Genomic DNA, 19,971 nt, shown 5'->3' with positions numbered 1-19,971 from the left:
AAGTGCCCCCGACAGTTCAGACAGGACCAAGCCTCTCCTTGCTGTAGGGAGGATACAGCTCCAGTGACACGCATCCCCACCCCCCACCCCACCCCCCAGCCAAGAGTTTGAGCACATGTGCTCTGGGGTGCCAGGGGCCTCCAAACCCTGTCCTGGGAGAAAGCTGGCCCTCTGCAAAGTCCGGGAGCCCCAGAATGCGGCCTTCCGCAGCCTCCCCCAGAGCTGCAGCGTTCAGCCACATCCCGTTTCTGAGAACAGCATCCCAAAGCTGAACTGGGGAGTGCCCAAGCGGGAGATGGAAGGATGTACACCAAACCGCCACACAGACCAACGCTGTCGAGAAACACCTGCTTGGCCCACTTTCTGATTTTTATCCCCTCTCCAAGCGTCTGGAGGAAAGCGGCTCTGTGAGGCCACACGCCCAGTAATCATCTTGAACGGCACTCACTCTGCCCGCGACAGGTTCCTGAGCACCTCCGACAGGCAAGCCCCCTGCTGGACTGGCCAGTTGGGGGACAAAGTGCCACCAACCGGGCTGCAAGCCGCTCCGTGGAGACTGCTGACATGTGAACTACACCTCACTGTTGGCAACTCTCCAACTTTTCTCTTTGCCCCTTCTCCTTCTGAAAAGTTCTTTGGATCTTGAGCCAAGTATCAAGAAACTAGGAGTAACTCATAGGGACAGCCCCCCAGTGGGATAGAGACCCCGTAAGCCCCGAGGAATCCTTATTACTACCTTAGTGATTCTCAATGGTTTGGTGGCGGCAAGAACCTCTTTAAGGGTCTGACAAAAAAATTAAGACCTTCCCAGAGAACGATGCACATGAGGCTATAGTCTCAACATTTCCCTTCAGCATCAAGAGTTTAGGGAGCTCAGAAACTCATCCTGGGGGTAAGCAGGGTAAGAATCCTGCTTTTACTTGACAACTCACCTTCCTTTAAACTATGAATCAGGTCAAGCTTATTAAAATTCTCATCAGGTTTTAGAAATGCAAAATCATCCTTGCAGATCACCCCCACCCAAACTTAAAGATGTCTAGGGTAAAGTGAAACACTGTGGGAGAAGAAAAAAACAAAACACCACCACAAAAAACAAGCCAGATTTTCCTCCCTTTTTATTCATTTCTTAATTCACAGCAAATTTCAAGCCAATTTTTTCAGGATTTTATTTATTTGAGAGAGTGAGCAAGAAAGAGAAGGAACACGAATGGGGGGAAGAGCGGAAAGAGAGGGAGAAGCAGGCTCCCCACTGAGCAGGGCGGCCGACAAGGGGCCAGACCGAAGGACCCCAAAATCATGACTTAAGTCAAAGTCAGACACTTAACTGACTGAGCCACCCAGACGCCCCTCACAGTAAATTTTAATAGGAAGAAAGTCGAGCGCAACAGCTCCATGGTTGTTTTCTAGAAACTACCACCATCTCCAAATAAAGTGAATTATAGTTCAATGTATAATTATTAAAAAGCCACCATCACAGAGATGAGCCTCTGGAATTTAAACTTTCCAAAATATAACTACGACTCTCATTAACTTTTGAACTTACCCTCCCCGCTCATTTAAAAAAGATACTTTAAAAAAGTCCACCAAGGAATCTCCTCAGTACACACAGGGACCCAGAATGGGAGCACGGCGACCTGACACACTTGACCCTGAAACTTCTATCTTCTGATCTTGGATGTAAAGGATCTGAATACTGAAGACATCTTGCAATAAAGCTGAGGGACAAGGGGTTACTGGGGTTCCATCAGGCCTGAGGTATTCACAGAACTCAGCAAGTGGATAAGCCCAGGACAGTTCTTGGAAGAAAATTCAAGATACCCTTCACCTCTATCACCATCGCCTGGGTGGGGCGGGGTGGCGAGAGGAGGAGGAAAAAGAGGGCAGAAAAAACCAGGTGAGGAGAGCCTGTGTCCTAGAAGGTGACTCGAGCAGGAGAACTTGAGGAGCACAGGCTGGGAATCTGGAGGGGAGGCTCTCGGGGCTCCTGCGGGGGGACGCTGAGTTTGCATTCCCACACGGGCTCTGTCCTGATCCACTGGAAGCAGGATGACTTGGAGAGGGCAGAGGCCCATCTGTGAGGATGAGGGGGCAGGGAAGGCTGGCCTCCAGCCCACAGGCCCCCGAGGAGATAAGGGACAATGCTATGTAAAGCCAGAAAGAAAAGATTAAGGAGCCTGTCTCCAGGTCCAATGAGATAGCAAAGGAGAGATGAAAGATAAAAGGGAAGATCGTCTAGAAACAAAGCTTCTCAGCTTCTGAAAACCCAAAGGATTCTTAAGTGAAATCTAAAATCTCTCCTAAAGGCCTGCGGGACAGATGGGGTAAGTCAGATGCCTAGGATGACAGGAGAGGCCCATGGATGCTCTAATAGGGGGCTTTATAAGCCGCAAGGACGTCTCTCTTAGACCGAGCTCCGTCAGAAAGGAAAATACTCTTCCGTCCCTCTTGTCTAGGCTGGGGACAAAACCGAACCAGATGAGGTGTCGCACCACGGCAATGCCCGTTCTCCCTGGCCTGCAAAGCGTGGGGCAAGACTGTCTCCTCTAACCAGGACAGCCTTGTGTGTGCTGTGAAGGCTGACAGCTGTGATGACGGCTCTGAGTTCCAGGACGTTGATGTGTTTCTTGGCGATGGGCTCGGTCTATGCCTTGCACGGGGCGGCAACCCAGGCAAGTCACCGTCTCCCTCATTGGCATGGGCTTTGGTCAGATGAGGCCTTGGAGTGTCCCATGGAATGCTCCAGCAGGCTGGGCCCAACTCGGCAACAGCAACGCGAGCTGCTCTGGCCAGTTCTGCATTCTCCCCGCTTGGGGGGCGGGGGGGGACGGTGAAGACCATGTATGTGGGCCCTCCCACGGGGCTGGCTTCTGAGGTCTGCCTCCAAAACATTCCCTCAAGATGACAGGAAGTAGTGAGACCTTCTAACCTGCCATTCAAAGCTCCCTATGCTCTGGCCTTCCTTTACCTTCTGGCCTTCCTGCCGGGGGTGACCTCTCTGTTCAGTTTCTTCTCCCAGAATGCACCTCTGCATGCCAGCCCCCTCCACTCCTATCTCTCAGGGGCTACCTTTCACACTTCATTCCCACTGAGAGAATTCCCGAAGCTCTTTGTTATAAAACTCTGACTCTGCAAATATTAATACCAACACTACTGATGATGATGGCAGCTGCTGGGTCTTGAACACTACTTGCCACACGCTAAGTACAGTATCTCACGGCATCCTCCCAGCCACACCCGAGGAGCCCTGGTCCCCCTATACAGATGAGAAAACTAAGGTGCAGAGGGTTAAGCAACCTGCGCCGAAGATCCGGCAGCAAAGCAAAAGCGTATCCAGCTTCTAAACACTGCTGAGTTTCTTCTGGACAAAATCTGCGTCCTGGCACAGGGCTGGAGAGAACAGATGCACTCCCTCAATCACATTCTCTGACTCGTCACAATCATATTCTGAGTCACTTCTGCCCTTCCGGACTGCTCGGCACCTGGCCTTGCATTTCTGCCTGTTTCTAGGCAGGGAAAGGACCTCTCTCACACCTTCACCTCTGCCTTCCTCTCTCTGGCAGGATGCATGGCTGGACTTCTACCTCAGACTGGAAAGTTCACTGCACAGGGCAAGAGTCTGCAAGCACTCACTGCCCTTGCTGTGCAAAGAGATGGGGGATGGGGGCGGGGGGGTACCTCCACATTCTACACCCTTGAATTCTAGAAGGAGAAGGAAATTGGAAGGAAGCCACCAGGCTCTGCCTGAAATCCTGAACAGCCCAGTTCTGCCCGAGTGGCTGGATCCAACTGATCCACCAGTGTGACCTCAGAGGCCATCTATGTCCCCTAGGCCACTTCCGCTTCCATGCATATGGAAATGCAGGCCTGGAATGAAAGGAAGGAGCTCTGGCAGGAAGCCTACACACGCAGGTCCTGGGGTTCCAACAAGGTGTCTGTGGGGGGAAGTAGTGGGGGAGGGCAAGAGATAGGGAACACAGAAGCTTGGGAGGGTGCAGGCACAACGGCACGGAGCAAAAATGACGTAAACACCACGTGAAGGGAATGTCAGTCTCATCCAGCCAGTGAGAATTTAACTACTACTGATCCTGCCACACAGGCCACCCCAAAGTATGGTCCCCACGAGGGAGCATCAGAGGACCTTTGCTAGAAATGCAGACTCTCAATGTAGGTCAGTCAGGTCGCTATGCTGTACACCTGAAACTGACTTACACAGCACTTGTATCAAGGATTGTGCACTAAGACCAAGAGCAAGAAAAAGAAATAAAGATGCTCAGGCCCCACTCCAGAATGTCTACATCAGAAACACCTCCAGGGATGGGCCCTGTGAGTCTGTATGTTAGCTCTCAGGGGATTCTGGCGAAGCCTTCGGAACCAGCGTTCATCTTTACAGAGAATTCTACAAGAAGGCTGACACAAAACCAAGGATCTCCCTGAGAAACTTTCCTTCTGTGAGAATTTGGAAGGAGCCACTGTTACAAAAACCAAGGTGCTAGAAACTCGGATCTCAGTTCTAATTTTAGGTGTACCCACCAGGATGAATGAATGAATGCATTAATGAGTGAAAAGAAAGAAAGGAAGGAATGTAGTGTGTATGGGGGGGGGGTTAATTTATGCAGGGCCTATTTCAGCCGCTCAGGAATGGGGACATGTCAGATGTGAACTCCAGACAAGGCAGGGCCAGCCTGCAGTGCTGCGCCTCGGGGAGACTCTGGACCTTCAGAGCCATCTCTACAGCAAATGGCATCCACCAAGCTGTCATTCCTGGGAAGTCTGCTCTGGGATGTTCTCCACAGTCAAAGCCAGCCGCCAGGATTTCTGGTGGCCCTGGACACCCTCGCGGGCCCCACAAATTTCTCTGCTGCTCACGGGAGTATGTGCGCCCCAAAGAGGACAGATGAGAAAAACACTCAGGGAGGAGAGCGCTGAGGGAAGGCAAACCGGAAGAAGCCCCATCCGCCTCAGAGGGAGCTCAGGGTCTCCTGCGCTGTGTCTCTTAATGGGACTCTCGGATGGAGAGGGACAAATGGAGCAGAGGCCACTCCTCCAGCCTAGAGCGGCTGCCCCGCACCAATAAGGTCTCAGGAGCCCCCATGGGTGCCAGGATTACCACAGGCTGCTGGCTCTCCACAAGGAAGGTTCACTATCCTCGGGTAAAGGAGCATTTCAATATTCGGTTATGTCCGGGTGGGGGGCACGGAGACAGAGAGGGGCAGCTCAGGGGAGTGACAGGTCCCATGCTGGAAGCAGTTTCTCTCATAAAAATAAAAGTCACTTGCGGACATTTTGATGGTTACGGGACACACACACACTTCAGCAGGGAGCCAAGCGCTGACTGGAAGGCAGGCTTCTTGCTGACCAAACTTCACCGATGAAATTTCCTCTCCGAAATACCAACCCCTGGAAAGACGGGCTGATTTCTGCGCCCGCTGGTTTATGAAACTGTCCGTGGGACCCTACTCTTCTTCCTGTATGTCTCCACAGGGCTCTTGGCTTCTTCGGAGGAAGTGGGGCAAAGTGCGGCGTCTAAGCTTCTGGGTCGTCACTGAGCCCGGGAAGCAGCCGGAGGCGTGCTTTACAACTCTTCTCCCGGAAGCACGTCTCACTGACAGGATCGAACTCCCGCCAGACATGCGAAGCCAAGTCACAGCTGCCACACGGCAGCCATTTGCTCCCCAGTGCCCTGGCCGTCCGGGAGGCCCCTTCCACCCCACCCCCCACCCTCCCTGCGGCCCATGGGGCCCGGCCCTGTCCCTTCTCTCTCCAGGTGAGCTGGGCTTTCTCGAAACTGGCTGCTGGGATCTGGTATTTCATCACCTCCTTGCCCAACTTAGCAGAAGTGAGCCTGGTTCCCTACTGGGCCTGAGGAAGCAGGTGAGAAGGACCGCGGTGGGCAGGCCAGGGGGGCCTAACTAAGGGAGCACTCAAGCTGGGCGTGGGAAGCATCACCTACCCCCAGGGCACAAAAGGCTCTTCTGGCCTGAGCCAGAACAAGTCTCCCTTCGGGGGACTGAGCTGAGAAGCCCGCACCCTACCCCACCCTAAGATGTGCCTCCGCCTTATCAGGAAAGGGTGGGGAGAGGCCTGCACATCACACCTCCGCTGAGGAGTTTAAAAAGAGAAGACTATTGCTATAATAGAAAACAGGATTTAAGTAAGGGTCTGTCAGAGGTCTGGTGTACCTCCAATGACTGTCTTTCAGAGCACCTCCTTCCCCAGTAACTAGGGGGGGCACTGACCCTTTGTGACACAGACTCTGGGCTAGAAAATTTGTTAGGTACTTTATGTGACTCCTTCCCCAAACCTTGTGAGGCAATGGTGAGGTTACTTGCCAGCTATTAAGCAGCTCCTAGGGAGCAGGGCCGGGATTTTATCTAGCCCAGGGTTGCCAACTCCAAAATTGTTACACCTTCCTCTGTACCACGATGATGATCATGGAAAGACCATTCCAAGAGCCATGAGCACTGGGAAATCAAGTTAGGGGGAAAACAAGAAATGCCTGAAGGAACCAGACATGTTCAGCCCATCAAAGAGAAAGAACGTGAGACACCTTGAAGGCTTCCCAAGCGGGGTGGGGGTAGGCAGCTCACCCTCTCCTCACGTGCCCCCACAGCATGAATGATATCTGTACAAAGAAGCAGGCCTGGGACCCCATAATCCTTTACGCCAGAGCTCTGAACTAGCCCTGATCACAGACAGAATGAGGCGCAGTAAGGAGCCTGCTGTCCCTGGAAGCAGGCAAACAGAGGCTGAATAACAGAGGATGATCCGGTGACTGTATCCGATCATCCTTTTGACTTTCAGATTTCTATACAGGGGAAGAGGACCTTCCCTCTCTCCTAATCCCATCAGATTCAGAAGCAGGAGCGAGGAGAATCAACTCCAGAAGTAGTATTTAAAAGAGCGTAAGGTGCGGAGTCTGAAGTCTTGTTGAACTGAAATAAAAGCTTTGCTTACCGCCAGCGGCGCCAGGTACGTGAACCTCACTCAGCTCACGTCCAGAAAACGAAGCTAGTCATGCTGCTTTCACAGCACAGAAAGCAATCCAAGGAATACTCCCGAAGACCCTTTCCAGGTACAGCACCTGCCAACACCAGCTGCCCGTGTCACACCATTGAGCTCCCAGCGTCCCAGCTTCCCCAGCCCCTGAGCCACCCCCCCCCCCCAACTCCTAGACTCCTCCAAGGGCTTCCCCTATTGCCAACGCTTTCAGGGGAGGGGTCAGTTTGAGGATCTTTAGAATTTTCCATTCCAGCCCCCCAGTTTAACCCTGAAAGATAATTGAGCTTATCACGAATGCAATCTCATTAAGGACAAGGGGCAGAGCAGCTGCTGCCCCGCTGGCTGGCTCACTCCAATGTTGCAGGGAGAGCAGGAAATAAAACCCCTCCAGCTTCAGTTCGCAGGGGAAACAAATCCTGGGCAGCTCGGCATTTGCTTAATCAAGGAAGCGGGCGCTGCGGGCTGCTGCGGGCTGCTGCGGGCTCTGGTTCACTCCTCCCCAGTGCTTGAGCACCTCTCCCTCTCAGCTGTGCCACCTGACTGCAGGGCGGCTGACAACCAGCCACTGGCCCCAGACCCTCCCTGAAGTGGGTCTGGGTGCCTTTAATCACATTTACAGCTTGGAGGAGGAGGAGGCTGGGGTAAAGTTCAGCAGCCGTTTGCAGAGAGTTTTAGGCAATATCCTGCAACTCTTTCACAGGCCCTGAGGTTGCGGGGCTGGCCTTTCAGACACGCTTGGGTAAAGGGGCTGCAGAAACAGGATTCTCCACTCTCTCCCCGACTCGAGAAGCTGGATGCAAGCTGACCACCCCCACCCCCCACTCCAGGCAGATGGGTAACCTCGGATCTGGCCTTCCAGCTCCCAGAACTTAGGGCCATTTCAGGGGGACAGCCCTTATAAAACCAAAATTGCTTTCTGGGAGACAGATGTATTGTTCCGAAATGCTTCAGAGAAGGCAGTGGAAGGAGAGCCCCTCTTCCCTTGCCCACTGGAAAAAGGGTTGGCTCTGGGCAACATCTCACAGTGGGCGATCAGACATTACAAACGGTCAGCTGAGAATGACTGCACCATGCCCAGGCCACCAGGTGTTCCATGGCCTGCCTGCTATGCCCTCTAATGGATGACCTCTTCCCCTAGCTTTTGCCTCTAAGAAAAGTATTCACCCCTATATCTACGAAGAAAAACAAATACTCTGAGATATAAGCAGCTGACAAGTGTTTATCGCCAGCCAACCAGCCAAAAACATCAGCAAGCAAGTGGTTTTCCTTTAACACTGAGCCCAAACCAAGAAGCTACTCTGGGGGCAGGACGGGGCACCAGGAAGGCAGGTGCCACATGGCACCGGTCTCCGAGCCCCAGCCCTAAGAAGCCGGCCAGCAGAGGCAGCTCGGGAGGCTGGCTTCTCTGCGGGGAGATGAGCACAGGGTCCTGGAGGAAGTATGAGCCATAGAGGCCCCCCTGGCGTTTCTGCCCTGAGCCTCTAAGAAGGTGATCAGTTCCCGACAACTGCACTCCCCTGGGGTATCTAACTGCATTGCTGTGGCCCCTGCACAAAGGGCAGAGCCCCACAGCCCCAGCAGGGTCCCAAAGGACCATAGAGCGCCCCAAGCCCACTGTTGGTTTGCGTCTAACTGAGCGTACACGGGGCACCGAGCTTGCCCAGGCCCTTCAGTGCGGGATCACAGGACAAGTCCCATCCTGACCCCTGAGAACCTTTTGCAAGCCCCTCAACTTCCCTCCTGAGTGACAAAGAACAGGAAGGAAGACCTCCAAGGGGGAGATGAACACCAGCTGACTGAGCACTGGGCCAGTACCAGCAGGGAGCCTAAGAGGAGACTCAGTGGTTAGAGATCATAGGTCCTGGCCCCTGGGGCCTCAATGGCAGACCGGGACCATTCCAGACATCTGCCCAGCCCCGGAAGGGCCTGACGCGTCTCGAGAGAGCCCCCAGAAGGGAAATTTTTGGAGCACAAAGTTTAGAAACCCTGGTGCATGCCAAATTAACTTAAGCAGTGTATTACAAACATCCCCAGTCAAGTGGGGATCTCAGCTGAAAAAAGACCGGCCTCTACCCATATTTTGACACAAAATTGTCTCCGCGTGTAACCACGTCCTGTTTCTCGAATGAAGTTCTTGAGACCACCTGCAGTCGTAACACTCCCTCAGCTCACCCCCTTCATTTTACTTGAATGCCTGTGATAAAGGCACCCTCGTGGCGTTGGAAAAGAACATCCCTACCCTTTCCTTTTATCTTCACTTAACAGTTTGCCATCCAGTGATAGGAGGGGCCTCGCCTCCAACAGTCCGCCCTTTTATCTCCGGCTGACCACGCAACTACACCAAGCCAAGGGCTGGATTTCCTGCAGCGCCCTCCGAGGGGCTGTTGGACTTGTTTAAAATATGACTGGCCTCCAGAACCTTGGAACAATGCCTGAGCAACACCTACCCAGCATCCATTTCAGCTCCAGCCTTGAAAGCCTCCAAGTCCAACGTACCAGGACTCCTAGTGCCTCGGTGTGGGAGGCTTACTGCCTCCGAGCAAGAGAACTCACTTTCCAGTCGGCCCCCAATGTAAGGGCCACCTTCGTCAATGTCCAGAAACCTTAGATGCTACCTACAGTAGCTCAAGTTAAACTCTGAGTTTCCACTATTATTATTATAGTAACTCAGAGGCACTGAATCCCATCCTTTAGCCGCTGGAACACAGAGCAGTATGCCATGTGCTTTCTCACAGAAGCCTGGGAACACACAGCACCCATCATCTGCAGCGTGAGGATACGCTGACCTCTGACCACAGGCCAAGCTCTGTGTATGAGACTTGGCTATGCTAGAAGGCATAGGTCCCCAGCTCAAACTCTCACCTGCTCTGAACACCACAAGCATTCCTGCGAACATCAAGGTTGGCCATGACGGCAAACTCCTATTTTTGTGGCGGACCAAGGCTACTATGGGACAGCCATGCCACTTATGTGATGGGACAACCAGGAGTTCACCCATCAGAGCACAGAGGACCCCAACTCCCTGCCATTCGAGGCTGTGAGTTCCATCTTCTTGGCATCACACCAGCGTATGTGAGGTAAATGGTCTCAGAGAACGACACGATCAGATGTTTCAAACAGTCCACCAGAGTTCCCGGAGTAGAAGAAAAAAGTCTTCACAAAGTCAAATAAAAAGAAGAAAAACTTCCTTGTCTACGTCCCCCTTAGCCCCTCACAATCTCCCAAGGAAGAGGGTTCAGGGTTGGGGGGAGGGAGGGGGGCCAGGCGGCGGAGTGATGGCAGTAGGCAAGGCCATAGGTTAGACCCGAGGCAAACGAGTAACGGAAACCAGGCCAAACCAGGCCATAGGTGACATTTGCAACACAAATTTCTGTGCCATCACTCCAAGACGGAGCCAGTGTTTTTAGGATCCCTCTTTATGAGGCCCAGATAATAAACAAGAGCATAGAAAGACCAGCTCAGCCACATGGTCCCCACGTAAAACGCAGGAGGCTGCACTCTGTGTGGCCCTTCTCCTGCTGCCATGGGGCTCGGCCCTGTCGCTGGCCTGTCACTGAACAGGAGCCAGCTCCCTGGCTCGGCCTCACGGGCCAAACAGCAGGCGCTCTGCAACGTCCTCCGTTTCCTCCCAGCCATGAAGTCAGAACAACCTGTACAGACAAAGAGAAGCGAAAACTTGCGAAACAAGGGCACCTACCCTGCTCACTGAATGTGCCCGAGGAGACTTTCTCAGAGACCTTTTCAGATGCTTCACTGCAATTCTGGAAAGAAAAGGCAGTCCCCTACACCCAGGCACGCACATGTTCACACAAACCCAATTTCATGCTCTGCCGGGCCCACCACTGCAATGCAGAAGTCAAACCAGAACTCCAGAGCATGGCCCCCGGTTACTTAACGGATTTGGAATTGTAACTGACACTTTTCCATAAACTCTGTAGAGGCCGGTGACATCCTGGCATGTTCCCAATCTGGAAACAGAGTCTTCCTAAGGCCGGGAAGGGAGAAAGGCCTAAGAGATTATACAATGATCTGCTACCTGACTACAGAAAAAAATGCTGTTTGCAAGAAAGAGATGTGGGGGGAGAAAGTCTCTACTGTCTCTTTATTCCTTGTAGTTAACCCTAACATTATGCTCTAGCCAAGGCAAGAATAATCCTTTTAGGGTTTCACCCACAAGAAGCTACTAATTGTGATAACTTTTTTTTTTTTTTTTTAAACCCTATCGGCTGAGATTCATTCAACAGGACTAGAGTTTGGAAGACAGGCAAAGTAATTCCAGTTCTATCTGATATAAAGATCTCGAAAGGACCATGCTACTGGTAGGAGTCATGTATTCTGCACAACCCGAATTTATAATCAAATGTGATTATTCACATGAGGCAAATGCTCCTTTAAATTTTTTTAGCTTGGAGAAACAGAAAACCGAGGGACACGTTAATCCGCCAGATCTGCCAGGCTCACGACTTTCACAGCTTCTCCCTACTTTATTTACTATGGCTTTAGCCACTAGGCAGATTTCACTTTAAAAACGGAGTCTCCTTAGTCTCCTGGGGTCTGACTTCCAGGCCCATCCTTGCTGCTTTCTGTGAATTCAAGCCAAAGTCCAGGAAGAGTGCACAGAAAATGTGCATTCTCGGCAAAGGGTTAAAATGCATTGCTGAAGATGTTCTGTACTTTCTTTGTGCCCTTGAAGCAGGGTGATTTTTGGTATCAGTCTGGAAAACCTGAGACAGCGTGGTGGCCATTCTGAGACGTTAGTGTACGGACCTCCCAGAGATGAAAGCCACCAGGAGCTGTAGGACAGAGCCCCCTGGCCTGGAAATTGAGGAGACAGGGCACAAGGAGGTACATTTCAATCCATGGGAAAGTAAATCATGAGCCAAGCACTTTAGGGCTGACAGGTTCCCAAGGTGTAAGTCATCGAGCATGAGGGCAGTAGGGCAGAAGCAAAGATGAGCTTACAGAAAAGATCTGGCTTTCAGAAGACAGGGCGTTCCAGTTAGAAGGAAATGTACAGCCACCCAAGAGGTCTGGACCGGTCGTGGCGTCACGAAAGCGCAGGCTGCTGCGTGCCTACATTTTCACCCTCCTCGAGTAAAATAAGGAAAAACAGACAGTTTGCTGGGATACTCACAATGCTGAATGCATTCTTTTCTGAGGTTCAGGTGCCCCCTTTTACAATGAGATGGTTGAGACTGGTTATTAATGGTGATTTCTTTATGGCAAAAGAAAAAAAAATAAAGCCACCCCTTGAGTCTACCTGCAGAAGTATTGCCTTGAGTTTCTAGACCCTAAAAACAAAACCCTTGGGAGCCATCAGGCTATATGCCATGTGACATCTGAAAGGAGGGAGAGTGGAGCAGGGCGAAGGGCAGGGATGGGGTGGCCAAACTATGCTGGTGTCAAAGTTCCATCCACGGGGACGGACTTCATCCTGCGGCTATGAGAACCCACTGAAGGTCCACCACTTCCCTTTCAGAAAAAACAAAAACTTGTGAGACGAAGTAATACGACCCACATTTTTAAAAAGTTCTTGGCGGCAGTTAAAGAAATGGACAATTAAGGCACGTAACCCAGTTAGGAGGCCACTGCCGTATGAGGGACAGACAGTAGGACTGTGGGATCCACGAAGACATCACCAAGGGCCGGACCTCGCCATGGAATGAGGGTGAGGACGAGGCGGATACTGGGCTTCTGCTTGGGCAAAAGAGTGGGTGGCAAGGCAGTTAACAGAGATACAGAAAAAAAAATTCCCAGTACAAGGAGAGCATAAAGAGAGCACAGCAGGAAGGGACTGGTTATCCCGCAGCAGGATTAAGAGAAAAGTTCTGCCCCAGAGAAAACCTCCCATGCCCAGAGCCAGAAAAGGAGCAGATGGGAATAAAGAAGGTTCTGGAGGAGGTGGAAAAGGAGGGCAGAGGGCTACCAGGCGCGGGAAGATGAAACACGCTGCTTGAATGGAATACATAACATATGTAGCCATGTAAACAGAAGTATTCGTTGTCACACTGACTCTGCTAATGAACACTGACGTAAACTGCTGATGTTGGGGGAAGGGCACAGAGCCGAACTCCCAGGTTACAAGTCTACCCAGAACTGTACCACATGTAAAACAAAATCCATCCTCCTCTCTCTTTTCAAACAGCCTATCCTATAAAACTCCCGGTCTGCGGGAACTGACAGCATCTAGAACAGCGAAGTCCAGGTGAAAGTTCTCCAACAATGAAAATGGCCTCTGTCTGGGCAGCCCAATATGGTAACCGCTAACCACGCGTGGCCACTGAGCACCTGAACGGAGACTAATGGAACTAAGGAACTCCATTTAAAAATTTTACTTAAGTTTAATTTAAATTTAAATAGCCACATGTGGCTACCAGCTGTTGTACTGGATAGTGTAGGTTTATGGTATTTTTTTTTTTCCTCCAGTAATCTTGGGTTACTAGACTGCTGTCCTTCATTTGTTTGCTTCCTGGGGTTTTTAAGCCCTGGAGCAGGAGTAAGGATGATCTGGCATGGTTTTACCTGCAGGCATGAGAAAGAAGTGAGCTGATCCCAGAAGTAATACACTTTGCTATGAGTTTTCTTTCTTCCCAGAGTTTACCAGAGTTTCAATGCATAAAGGGAAATCACCCATGAAACCAACAACAGAGGGACATCTCCTAAGCCAGACTGATTTCTTCTTGGTGAGTCATCACCACCCTGCCCCATCTACCCCAAACCTGCTCAGACCTGGTCCCACCTCTGACATGAAGGTCAATGTGTACAAACAAGGGAAAATGGTTACAAAATCAGATCAAGTTTAAAAAGCAAGTCAGTGCCTTTGAGCATTCTATGTTATGAGCAAGTACTTATGGACAAAGCCTGGACGATGCAACCAGAAATGAGATATGGGTCATGGGAATACAGTGATGTTTAAAAGAAAGGTGTAATTTAGTATCATCATAAACTTGATTTTCTAATTTAAAAAAATTTAATACACAAAAAAAGAAAACAGTCACACAGCACTCCTTAAGATATGAAACGGTTGCCCTGCCTTCCTCTCTCAATTTAAGTATCTCTAGCCTGTGCCTGGCACACAGTAGGCGCCTGTTCAGTTCACTCTAAGTTAAACATGGGCTGATGAAGGGGTGAGATGCTCGGGTTGGCAGCCTCATTCTACAGACAAGTACAAGATTCATACCCTCGAAGGAGACATGACGAAAAGAGCACTGGGTGTTGTAAGCCACTGCGGAATCACCGAAGCCTCCCTCTGAAGCTAATAGTACAGTATATGTTAATCAAATTACCAACTGAATTTATTTTTTTTTTAAAGATTTATTTATTTATTTGACAGAGAGATCACAAGTAGACAGAGAGACAGGCAGAGAGAGAGGGAAGCAGGCTCCCCGCTGAGCAGAGAGCCCGACATGGGACTCGATCCCAGGACCCCGAGATCATGACCCAAGCCGAAGGCAGCGGCCTAACCCACTGAGCCACCCAGGCGCCCCACCAACTGAATTTAAATAAAAATTCATATGCCCTCGAAACGGTGTCTAAAATTTGCAGTATTCATTTTTGGGGGAAGAGTCCATAAATTTGTTCTGATTTTCAAATGCTCCTTTCTCTTGTGAGGATGAGATCAGTCATGTCCTACATGGCAGTGACTTAATAATTAACTGAGTGAAATCAATCAATCCCCCAATGCCTACTACAAACAGCTACAATTTTAGGACAGAATTCATCCTACAGGAAGTGGGGGAGATCATGGGGATCCCCATTTCTGTCACCGTTTCTGTGGTTTTGTCCTCCCCCTACCCAACCCAGGTACTCCAGGAACCACGCTGCTAGAGCCAAGTTAGTTCCTGGTGCTATTATGTTAAAACTTTCTGAGGGCCCGTTACCACCCCCTCTGGGCCATCAAAGGCACGGAGGAGGATTTCTGTAAGATCCACGGAGAGGTGTAAATGTGGCCTGCACTCTAGCAATTCCTGGGACTCTCAGAGGGGTCCCAGAACAGAGGGTGGTCCGGGGGAGAATGTTTATGTTGCAATTAACAAAAGGTAATGGCATTCGTGAGTCTTTTAAATAGAAGCCCAGAATTAAAACTGGGTCCCTCTATGCACCAAACAGTCCTTACTTAAACTGCCCATGCATAAATAAAATAAAGTGGCTATAAGAGGGAGGATTATATCAACTACAAAATTCCAGAGTCACAACCAGGGGAGTGGGAAAAGTGACGAAAGGTGCGGGGCCAAGGGGGCTGGCTTGGTCCTTGTTCCCTCAATGTAGTCTTTGAAGGTGAAAATGAACCAATTTTTTTTTTTTTCTGGCCTTCCAGCTGTCAGAGGTTAAAACGAAACGAAACAAACTTGTTTGAAAAAATTAACCGACGGGAGCAGCCATCACCCTTCAACTGACTCGGAGGGAACTATATTTCACCCGAGGCCCTCAAACACGGTGTGATGATAAAAATGCTTTTGTTGGTCACCTCAGCTGCTAACTATGGCTCCAGCGCTAGACCTGGGGTGTGTGTGGGGGGGGTGTTCTAGAAGCTCACCACCTGGGTGAGGGAAAGCAGCAGCGACAAGAAGGTAAGGTCTAGGCCATCCTAAGTTAACGTCCAGGGGAAATACTGGGGCGCGTGAGTGGAGGGGCGTGAGGCGTGAAGCAAGGCTGCAAGGGACCCCGAGGAGCCCCTGGGGCTGGGGCCTGCTGACGGGCATGCGTGGGGGTGAGGTGCGGGGAGCTGGGGCAGCGGGGCTGCGGGCTCGCTGTAGGCAGAGAAGATGATGTCAGTGTTCGGAGAACCTGTTGGAACACGGAACGCGACTGCAGGGGAGGGAGGCCTGATGAGAAATGGGAACAAAGGAAACACAGAGGCAGGCAGGCTGGATATACAATGGAGGAGCAGAGGGAGAAGGGGCGGGGGGCGGGGGAGGACGTGGCAAGAGTCACGGGCTAGATTTCCTGCCGCCCCAGGAGGGTGACTGGGAAGAAGTTTCTGAGGGTGAAGGTGGTCAGGCTAAGTGCTTTTTTCGACAGCTGGAAAGTGAAGAAATGACAAGAATAGAAGGGCAGGTCTGGGTACTCTGGGATTAGCACAGAGGTGAGAACGGGAGCTTCTGAGGGCACAGGGGATCCATCCCTCCAGGAGAGGCGGGGCCGGTGCTGGGGGAGCCCCGAGACAGAGCCAAGAGGGTCTGGCCTACGAAGGTAGGAAACAGGGCTGGCAGGAATGAGGTTCCCCCAGGAAGGAGCAGGGTGTGGCGTGGCGTCTGCATCCATGTGAAAGCAGCAGCAATGAAGGCGCAGGACCCTTCAGCACCTGGGAAGACGCAAAAGCACTGAAAGGAACCATCCCAGGGGCTGCTCCAGAAGCTCCCAGCTGGATAAGCTTCATCCTGAACACACAGTAGGCACTCAAGTATTCTACTGATTAGTAATCTCAAGAAAACAGGCAGGGGGTCATATGCTGTGTGGAGGAGGAACAGAAAAGGGGAATTGATGGTTTAAGGAGCAGAGGGCCCCAGGGAGCCGTGGGAGGGACCACAGTGGCAGAGATCAATAAAGGCCTCCCCAGCGGCTAAACCGGCAGGCCCCCGGGAACAGCCAGGAACAATGATGCTGAAGGGTGATCCCGAACTGGAGGTACTGTGATTAAGAACAGGCTCAGGGGAGCAGGGAGTTTGATCCCTGGAACCCCAGCCTCCCACTCAGGGTGAGTCTGGCATCCTGTTTCCTACTCCGGACAGCTGGCTAAAGAGAAGGAAGGAAAACCCGTGTTATTTCAAACGGTGGCATCTTTTACTCCGGCTATCTGAAGCAAGCCTGTCAGGTTTCATCTCAACAGATGCCCAATTCACACACGCAGCTGCTCTCCTGAACGGGAAACAAGTGGGATTCTACCTACAAATACCAAGGGCACCAGGTCTCTGCCGGGGAGAGAGAACGCCCAACCCAAAATGGCTTTCACAGGTCCTCCCCCCGCTCCCCGCCCCCCCCCCCCCCCCGCCTTCCCAGCTAAACTTCTAACCCAGATGCGCCTCAGTGCGGAATACGGCTGGGAAATCGCCAGGGACCTGCAGGAGTTGATCATTAAGGACGCAGCCTTCCACCACCAGCTCAGGGGTCCGCCATCACTTCTCCCACAGTAAGCTGGCCTGGACAACTCTGCCTGTGATTCAATTAGCCTGAGTTGAGTTGCTCTTTTTAGGTCAGTTCTTTCTTCTTTTGTTTAGATCTGACTCAAGATTTACTTCAATTATCGACACGTCTGTTAGGGCACCCAGGCAAATTCAACCATCTCAAGTGAGGGAGAGGGAAGGAAGGGTCGGGATCTTTACTAAAACAACATAAGCAAAACAGCCCCTGCCCCCCATCTCTGTTCTCTAACATTACCAACCTCCTGGACCAGCAACTGTTTCTCAAAGGAAGATTCTAGACTCTTAAGTCTGAATGTGAAAAACTCCGTGGTTAAGCCCTGGCTTGCAGAAAACTAAAAATTTCAGCAATTCTGGAATGAAATGCTATGTTCAGAGCTATACAGAGTGTAGCAGCTGTTCGCAGCCAACACGAAAACCGAAAGGGGTGATGCTATCTTTATCCTCTACCTAGACTCAAAGCTGGTACCAGCCTGGGCAGGGCTGCCCAAGAGCCGGCTGGGTTCTAGCCTGCTGAGCACACGAGACAAAGACGGCAACGAAGTACAGGGGCTGGCAAAGTCCACCCAAACAAGACAAACAACAGACCCACCTGGAAGAGAGAAAATGCAGTTAATCATTAACAACTTTGAGGGGATGCAAGGAAACAGCTCGGCTGGGGAAGCAGCTTCCAAGGACATTTGGAAAATCCTTTTCATTGGTTCCAAATTGGAAAGATTCATCCATCTAACGCTTCCTGAATCTTCCCCGTTTTTCCTAGGAAGGAGAAACACCATCTCCTCTATTAAAACTCAAGCCCTGATCCTGAAACAACAGAAACCTCTCCAGACCACGCTGTGGAGCGAAGCCCCAGAGGAGCGTCTAGGAGAGCAGATGATGATGGAAAAGGCACCCAAGGAGAAGCCCTCCTACGCCCGAAGCTGATGCAAGGGCTGGCTGGAGAGAATGTTCTCGTGGTGCGACCACACTGAGAAGACGCTTCCCAGCAGCCAGCGGGTTCTAGCCCCAACAACCCCGTTCTGCTGCCCAGCCATGCGTCTCGAGCACGGGCCCTCGCTGCCCGCAGCCTGCCACATGCCTAAACCACCAACGACCCAAGCTGCCGGGTGAGGGGGGCTTCACACTTGCAATGGGGAACAGCCAGCGACACGCCACACTTCCTGTTAGTTCTGACACACTGTCTCCAAGAAAAAGAGAAGAGCCACCGCAGGGCCGGAGATGAGCCAACAGAACTGCACAGCACGTAAGGAGTGGACTCGCCAGCCACGCTTCCTGGGTTCAAATCCCGCCTCTTTCGCTTGCCCACCGTGCTGTGTGGCTTGACCTTGTGACACTGCGCTAGGCCGGTTATCCCTCCCTCAGTCTCCTCAGCTGATGGCTGTTGGGAGGAAGGCCACAGTTAAATCTGCTAAGGGCTTTAACAGGGTCTGGGGCACAGCCTGCCAACCCTCTCAGTGCTTGCCATTGTTATATAGGTGCGCACCCCTGAGCACACGTTTACTGCAGCAAACACACTAAGTAGCAAGGGCACATCAGCACGTCAGCCTTGATCCACTAATTACTGGTTCAACAGGTGCCAAAGATACTCCATTCATGAAGAGCCATGGTCCTCAAACTTGAGCAAGAACCCACACAGCTTACTGTCACAGAGGTCTGGGGACCCGCTCCAGAATTTCTGATTCACAAGGTCTGGGGCAGGGCCTGAGAATCTGCATGTCGAACAAGTTCCCAGGCCATGCTGATGCCGCTGTCCTGGGGATCACACTTGGAGAGTCACCGCTCCGTGTTTCGGGGCCTAAGCCTTACCTATTTATGGGCACAGTAAGGTTTAAGGAGATAAAATGAGAAAGGAGAGTGGCCACACGCCTGTGGCCATGTGCTCTTCCACACCCCGCACCCCTACACCTCTGCAGGGCAGGGGGCAGACCCCATGACGAGTTCCGGCCAATGGGCGGGAAGCCAAGATGCCTTCCAGCCTGAAGCTCTTTAACATGGCCAGCCATGTGAGCGGCGAGCTCCGGCCTTCCCAGAGCTGCGGGGAAGTGTATGTGATGCCAGGGCAGCTAGAAGATGAGCACGGCCTGGATCCCTGGGGCCACCAACCTGAAGGGAGCCACAGGAGCGAGCGGCTAGACCTGCACCCATCTCCCACGAACGAGAAACAACAGTACACGGGGTTGAGCCGCTGAGATTTTAAAGTTTGTTTCATGCTTCAGCACAGCTGAGAGTAACCTAAGACAAGTCGTTATGAAAAGAACCTTCACATCCATCTTATTAAGTACCACCCATCAAACACAGATGTGAGGTCTTTTATAATAAAGTCCGTCAGCGTGGATTTCTACCTTATTGTCATTCGCTTCAATTCATCAAAAGAGGGGAGTTTTGTTTTGCCTTTTTTTTTTTTAACCTCCCATTTGGGATCTCCTTCTCACCAAATTTAAAAATTCTTCATCGCAACATGATTACATAACAGTTGCCAACAATTCAGAAAGCTAAGTATGCGAAGAAGTACTGAAAATGTGGACAGTAAATACACTGCAGGCTTTGGACCCAGAGCCCCATGAAACACACATACACACACACTTCCACTCCTGGAAACCCTGGAGAAACGGCAGGCCAAGAGGAAAGGGTTTCAATTTTATTTATTAAATCATCTGTGAACTGATAACATATCTTGTCCAAATCAAAGAAGGTGATGTCTTTAAGGTAAAAGCGTCACCACTGAACCACAAAACGACTCCTTAAAAGAAAAAAAGGGAATTTCTAATCAACCTAGGAAAATGTGCAACTTAACAGGCAGGTAATGAGCTGCCATCACATACAACCTTTTGGG

At 51.3% G+C, this 19,971-nt stretch overlaps 1 protein-coding gene and 1 long non-coding RNA gene across 9 annotated transcripts in view; one reads left to right on the top strand and one right to left on the bottom strand.

Annotated features, from left to right (window-relative positions):
• Positions 1 to 19,971, bottom strand: part of RREB1 (ras responsive element binding protein 1) — a 175,221-nt gene that overhangs the window by 69,496 nt on the left and 85,754 nt on the right. The window contains exon 1 of one of the 8 annotated variants that reach the window (XM_059179187.1): positions 6,955 to 7,107. The exons of 6 other annotated variants lie outside the window; for them this stretch is intronic. The gene's annotated coding sequence lies outside the window, so the exon portion shown is untranslated. Of the gene's footprint in view, positions 1 to 932; positions 5,686 to 6,954; positions 7,108 to 19,971 lie in introns of those variants that run through there. One more of the 8 variants, XM_059179188.1, reaches the window with a different exon arrangement.
• LOC131834497 (uncharacterized) lies at positions 5,758 to 15,646 on the top strand. Its single transcript, XR_009354917.1, has 4 exons — positions 5,758 to 5,871; positions 6,802 to 12,667; positions 13,145 to 13,682; positions 15,317 to 15,646. It is a non-coding gene; the product is annotated as an uncharacterized LOC131834497 (long non-coding RNA).

Source organism: Mustela lutreola, chromosome 6 (assembly GCF_030435805.1).
Source record: "Mustela lutreola isolate mMusLut2 chromosome 6, mMusLut2.pri, whole genome shotgun sequence".
NCBI lineage: Eukaryota > Metazoa > Chordata > Mammalia > Carnivora > Mustelidae > Mustela > Mustela lutreola.
Note: the sequence above shows the minus strand (reverse complement) of the source record. Positions and strands in the feature narration are given on the sequence as shown.